The sequence below is a fragment of the Mustela lutreola genome, chromosome 3 (genome assembly GCF_030435805.1).
Source record: "Mustela lutreola isolate mMusLut2 chromosome 3, mMusLut2.pri, whole genome shotgun sequence".
Taxonomy (NCBI): Eukaryota; Metazoa; Chordata; class Mammalia; order Carnivora; family Mustelidae; genus Mustela; species Mustela lutreola.
The window spans coordinates 41,169,348-41,175,608 of record NC_081292.1 but is presented as its reverse complement, the minus strand read 5'-3'; the positions used below and the strand labels follow the sequence as shown (position 1 = coordinate 41,175,608).

The 6,261-nt window shown below is 40.8% G+C and overlaps 1 pseudogene; it reads left to right on the top strand.

The window, feature by feature from the left end:
• Positions 1-3,059: 3,059 nt before the first annotated feature.
• On the top strand, positions 3,060-3,179 carry LOC131828432 (small nucleolar RNA SNORA70; annotated as a pseudogene).
• The last annotated feature ends 3,082 nt before the right edge of the window (positions 3,180-6,261 follow it).

The following is a 6,261-nucleotide window of genomic DNA, read 5'->3' as shown; positions in this document are numbered from 1 at the left end:
CCTCTCTGTCAAGTCAGAGAAAATGAATATGAACCTCATTATTGGTTGCATAAGCTTTTGTGCATCTGCGTGACTGCCTACGTATTTTATTTGATTACAGATTTTAAATGAAAGAGAGCTCATGCAATAATTTAATGTTACCATGCGAATTCAATTTATTTTATTCTTTATGTTTAACTGTAGTTTTGCTTATCCATTATGGTGGTTACACACTTTGGGGGGGTATATGTACAGCAGAAAAAAAGCCATTCACTGCTGAGAACCTCTCGTTAAAACTGGATTGTATAAGCTCAGACCAGTGTGTTACATAATAAGACAATTTACAATCATCATGATAACAGAGGCTGTTTTCTGGAAAGAAAAGATAGCAATATCTGTAAAACTGCACCTGCAAGGAGGCTATAATTTCTGTGTGGCTGTGACAGACAATGTGAATCATGGATTATTACCATTTTTTAAGGGCTCCATGCATTTCCCATTATTTATTATAGCTCCTATAGGACCTACCCCAGTATACTCACATGGATTGAGATATATATTCAGACACACAGATGTGTATATAGTTATATACTTATATACATATATTACATGCACATGCATTATGCTTGTAATTTATAGCAAAGAAAATAAATAAGCCCAGTGGTTAAAATCTTGCAAAACACCAAAACGCAGACAAAAGGAACCTTTACGTCTGCCTTTTAGGCTTAACTAGAAAGATTCTCAAAGCTGCTGACCAGATTTTCAAGGAGAAAGCTCAATCTTGTTAATGAACCATAGCCAAAGGCCAGGGTTTCCTCTGGTATACATGTACCCAATGGCCTCATTTGTCATTTTGCTTTGGGCTCTGCTAAGCTGTATCCAACCCCCAGTGCCCATGGATACAACTGATTCCAGCAAAACCAAATGGAACTCTTTCTTTGCGCTTTCCTGTTGTCATCAAGCTGTTTATAAGCCCCATTCTCTTGGTGCCAGATGATTCTCTAATGCAAATGAATCACTTCTGTGAAATACTTATAGTATGATCAATTAGATATTTAATAATTCTACATGGCAACAGGGCAAAAACAAAGTGTCAAGTTTGGTATGTCTCCTTTTTCTTGATAACCTTGACTGTTCTCAAACATCTCTCTAGTCCCTGTTGGTTGCTTATTGCCACAATAATGGTGAGTAATAACTATGCAGCCTCTGAGATGTAATTAGCATGTACTGCTCATCGTGGAGTCAGCTGGGGATTAGCTAGAGGGTTCTGCTGATCTTGGTGGGGCTTGCTCACCCATCCAGCGGGCATCAGACTGTTGAATGATCTAAGATGGTCTCAGCTGGGACAACTGACCTTTGCCAGGTGTCTTCATCTTCTGGCAGTTGAGTCTGAGCGTGTTCTTACAGTGTTGGCAGAGGTGCAAGAGCGAGGGCAAGCTTGACTGTGAAGCACTTTTCATATCTTCTTGTGTCACAGTTGCTAACATCTCATCAGCCAAAGCAAATCATATGGATGAGACCAGAGTCAGACTGGAGGGCATTGCCACATTACATGGCAAAGGTCACAGATACAGAAAAGGGTAAAGAGTTAGGGCCATGCTTTTGCTATATTATACTCTTTCTCCCAAAGAACTACTTCTCAGGAAAGAATTCAAGCAGTATTTACAGTAAGCTGCAATGATGGTTTTGTGCAAAGCTAAAACATTGCTATTACCGTGGCTGCTTTGATATATGTGATAAAAATACAGAAGAAAGGAATGTGGCTCTGTGGTGGGATAAAGATGTCCACTAATTCTTTGTCACTCCCTCACTGAGAGGAAGGGTCTATATCTCTACTCTTTTGAACCTAGGCTGGGCCAGTGGCTATTTGGTTAATAGAACAGTGGAAGTGACCCCTTGTTCTGGGCCCAGCTTTTCAGGAGACTGGCAGCATCCATCTCCCCACTCTTGGAATATTCATTCTTGCCACATCCTCTCTCAGAGCACAGTTGCCATGATATGAGAAGCACAAGACACATGGAGAGTCTACTTGGGGGCTCTCTGGTTAAAAGTTAGCTTCAGCTGCCAACCATGTGATGTCAGTGGTTCAGCCCAGTTGGTCTGCAGATGACTGCATCCCCAGCTAATGAGAAGAACATGCCCAACTTGGCTAGCTTGGCCAAGAATGTGAGAGATAATAAAATTACTATCATTCATTTAAGTCACTAATATTTGGGCTAGTTTGTTATATGACCATGGATAACTGAAACAGCTTAGGAGTGACTTCCCGGCATTAGATCAAGAAGAAGGAGGCACTTTTGATCTAAGAGTTTTTCTAAAGCCTTTGAAAAAGACAGTGACCTATTTTTACCTAAACTTAACAGCCAACTTCATAAATAGCTCTCTGGAAAGGGAAATGCATCTTTTCAAAGATACGGACTTCCCCAGAAGCATAAATCTTGGAGAGATCTTGGCCATTGTAGGTTTTGCCATATTATCACCTTGGGCTCTAGTCTCTATGCTTAACTCCAGGGAGCCCTGCAGGGAGCTCCTCAGACAAGAGGGGCTATCTTCTCTTATCGCTTCTAAGGCATGAGCGCACACATGTGCATGTCTACTGCCAATTTCATTCATCAGTGACCCCCAGCATGGTTCAGGGCTTACGTTTCACCCATTTATTGATAAATACCAATCTCTGCTTTGACACTGGACTTACTTTTGAAAGAGATTTGCTATTGTGGCTGACAAATCCCCCTGTGTCTTCTCAGGACAAATAGCATCTTCATTTGAATTGTCACCTGCCATGTGTCCTCCAGACTTTTGCTTCTTCTTTGCTGTAGGTGGTCAGAAGCTGATTGTACCATCATTTAACACAGGTGATTCTCTATTTAGCTGAAAATTCCTATCTTCTTACTTTTACTTACTTACTTCTTACTTTTTCTTTTAATTGCCTCCCTGCCTTTATTGAGGTATAATCGACAAAACTGTGTATCAAGTATACAGTGTAATGATTTAATGTGTACATTATGAAACATTTGCCACAATCAAGTTACTTAGCACATCCCATCAACTTACATAATTTCCCCTTTTTTGTGTGTGTGTTGAAAACATTTAAGATCTACAATCTTCCCAGTGTGCCATGGCTGCAAACAGTAGCCTCCTTGGTAGTGTATGCAGCCTGTTGATTGTATGGGTTGCCCTAAGGGACCTTGGAGACAGCCCTTTTGGTGGATGCTGGGGTCTGACCTCATGGCTATCTCCAATTTAGGCTGCAGACAGGTATGTGGGGTGCCTTTGGAAAGCCCCAGGGCACAGTAGCCAGGGTCTACATTGGCCAAGTCATCATGTCCATTCGTACCAAGCTGCAGAACAAGGAGCATGTGATTGAGGCCCTACACAGGGCCAAGTTCAAGTTCCCTGGCTGCCAGAAGATCCACAACTCCAAGAAGTGGGGCTTTACTAAGTTCAATGCGGATGAATTTGAAGACATGGTGGCTGAAAAGCGGCTTATCCCAGATGGCTGTGGGGTCAAATACATCCGTAACCATGGTCCCTTGGACAAATGGAGGGCTCTGCACTCATGAGAACCTTAGCACTACCCCTTCCCGTCATATTCATGCCCATCAATAAATCCAACTTCCTGTCAAAAAAAAAAATCTACAATCTTAATAAATTTTAAGTATATAATACAGTATTAAGCATAATCACAGTGTTGTATAATAGATCCTTGGAAGCTATTCATCTTAAGTGAAAGTTTGTACCCTTGACTGGATTCTCCCCATTTCCTCTATCTTCCAGCTCTTGGCAACCACCATTCTATTCTGTTTCTCTGAGTTCAACTTAAAAAAAAAAATTAAGTTTCCACAAATAAGTGATACACACAGTATTTTTCTTTCCCTTTCTGGCTTATTTTACTTCCCATAATGCCCTTCAGATTTATCCACATTGTTTCAAATGGCAGGATTTTCTTCTATTTTTATGGCTGAGTAATATTCTGTTGCATATGTGTGTTTATGTGTGAATGCATCTTATCTATTCATCTGTTGATGGACACATGGGCCGCTTCCGTGGTTTGGCTATGGGATCCCATTTTCAACATGGCAGGGTAACAAGGTGAGCCAGGAGGTAAGGATCTGAAGCATGATAGTTGTGTTTGTTTTCCTAAGGGACATGTTCTTTATGATGCCTCACACTGCCTGCGTTGTGGACAGAACCCTCAGAGAAGTTTCCAAAAGTCCATGTTAGTGTCTCCATTAACACTGTAAATAATTTACATTAATATTGTAAATAATGCTGCAGTAAATATAGGGGTACACATATCCCTTTGAATTAATGTTTTTGTATTCCTTGGATAAATATCCAGTATTGTGATTACTGAATCATTTGATAGTTCTGTTTTTAATTTTTTGAGGGCCCTCCATACCGTCTTTCACACTAGCTATATCACTTTACATTCCCACTAACAGCGTACCAGGGTTCCTTTTTCTCCACGTCCTCATCAACATCTGTTATCTCTTGATCCTAACAGGTTTGAGATGACATCTGACTGTGACTCTTAAGCAGGTACACCACCAAAGATCCAGGGCCAAGCTGCTACCCTAGTGCAGTGAAAACAGCTCTGGGCTCAGGCTTATGAGATTTATCACCACCTAACTGTGTGATGTCTGTGAGTCTCTTCAGCTTCTCTGGCTCTCGATTTCCTTATCGTAAAGTGGAGGCTGATTAAAGATGACAGTTCTATAAAGTCCCTTGGATTTTATGGAGCACCTGGAGACACTAACATTGACTTTTGGGAACTTCTCTGAGTGGTCTTTCCATGATGTATGTAGTGTTGGGGCATCATAAGGAACATGTCCCTCAGGAAAATAAACACAACTATAGTGCTTCAGATCCTTACCTCCTGGCTCTCCTTGTTTCCCTGCCATGTTAAAAACGGGATCCATGATTTTACAGTTCTTTGGTGTATGTACTGCCAGTATATGCTGGAATAAACCAGAGAGAGTTTAGGCTAGAGTGAAAAGGAATGGATGACAAAAATAAGTCCTTTCACTTACATGCATTGAAAACCGAGTTCTTTTCTTCATGATGGAGAGGAGGTCTCAGGATCTCTCCTGGGTGTGGAGGGCTAAGACCCCTGTTCCTTTTCGCATAACATATACTTCTGCATTTCTGGAGCTGTTGGAAGTAGCCCATATCTCCCAGGGTAGCTCTGGGATTAGCACATCCTGGCCTGGACCCATTCCCTTAGGAGTGGGGGGGCTAGATTCTGGGGTACAAGCTGAAGGGAGCATACCAGATAGTCAGATGAAGATCATATTGGCACTTATTTCTGTGGCAAAGCTCTAGGGTGATGAATGGTGCACTAAAATGATGAGCATCACATTAGAAACTTGGAAAGGTATATTCACATACTGGTGGTAAACTCGGCAGTGATTTGGATGTACCCAACCACTTTTCAACTTCTAGGGGGTCAGGAAAAGCATAAAGCTTGTTTTGCTCAGATTTTTTCCCCCTCATTTTTAAACTCATGTGCATTTTAATGGAAATTTAATCATATGTTTCAGATTTATTTACACTTAACTCATCAAAATGTTTTGCAAGAGGGATTCAAGGTCCAAGAAGCCTTTCGAGTTTTTTTTATAAGCGTTTTAAGGACTTTTTTTTTTTTTTTTAATAGGAATAGGAAACCATGTATCACTGAGAGCAAACAACTTCAACTCCAAAGGCTCAAGTTTGATTTGAAACTTACAAGTCATGGAGAATATTCTGCTATGAAATGGATTCCCTCATAGTTTTTCCTTAGACATCTATGGGAAAACAGCTGAGGATTTCAGTAGGATATTACCTAGTTTTCTAAAATAGTGAATATCCTGAAATGTAGCATATAGATTAGAAATTGTTATAGATCTTTTTCTTTTTTAGTATTACTTGCTTTTAACACATTTTTCATTTCTCCCCCCCGCCACTTTGGGTGAAGTACAAAACCAGAGTATCAACAGAGATTTCATTTTTTAGAAGATTTTTAGCGAGAGAGAGAGCAAGTGAGCGAGCACAAACAGGGCGAGCAGCAGGCAGAGGGAGAAGCAGGCTCCCCATTGAGCGAGGAGCCTAATGCAGGACTCAATCCAGGACTGGTATCATGACCTGAGCTGAAGGCAGATGCTTAACAGACTGAACCACCCAGGCATCCCAGCAGCGATTTCATTTTATGTCAAGTTTCTTAGCATTAAGGTTATACAAAACAAAAAATTTTGTGCTAACAGAAGTGTCCATTTATAAGCAAAATTATCTGAGGTCTAACTT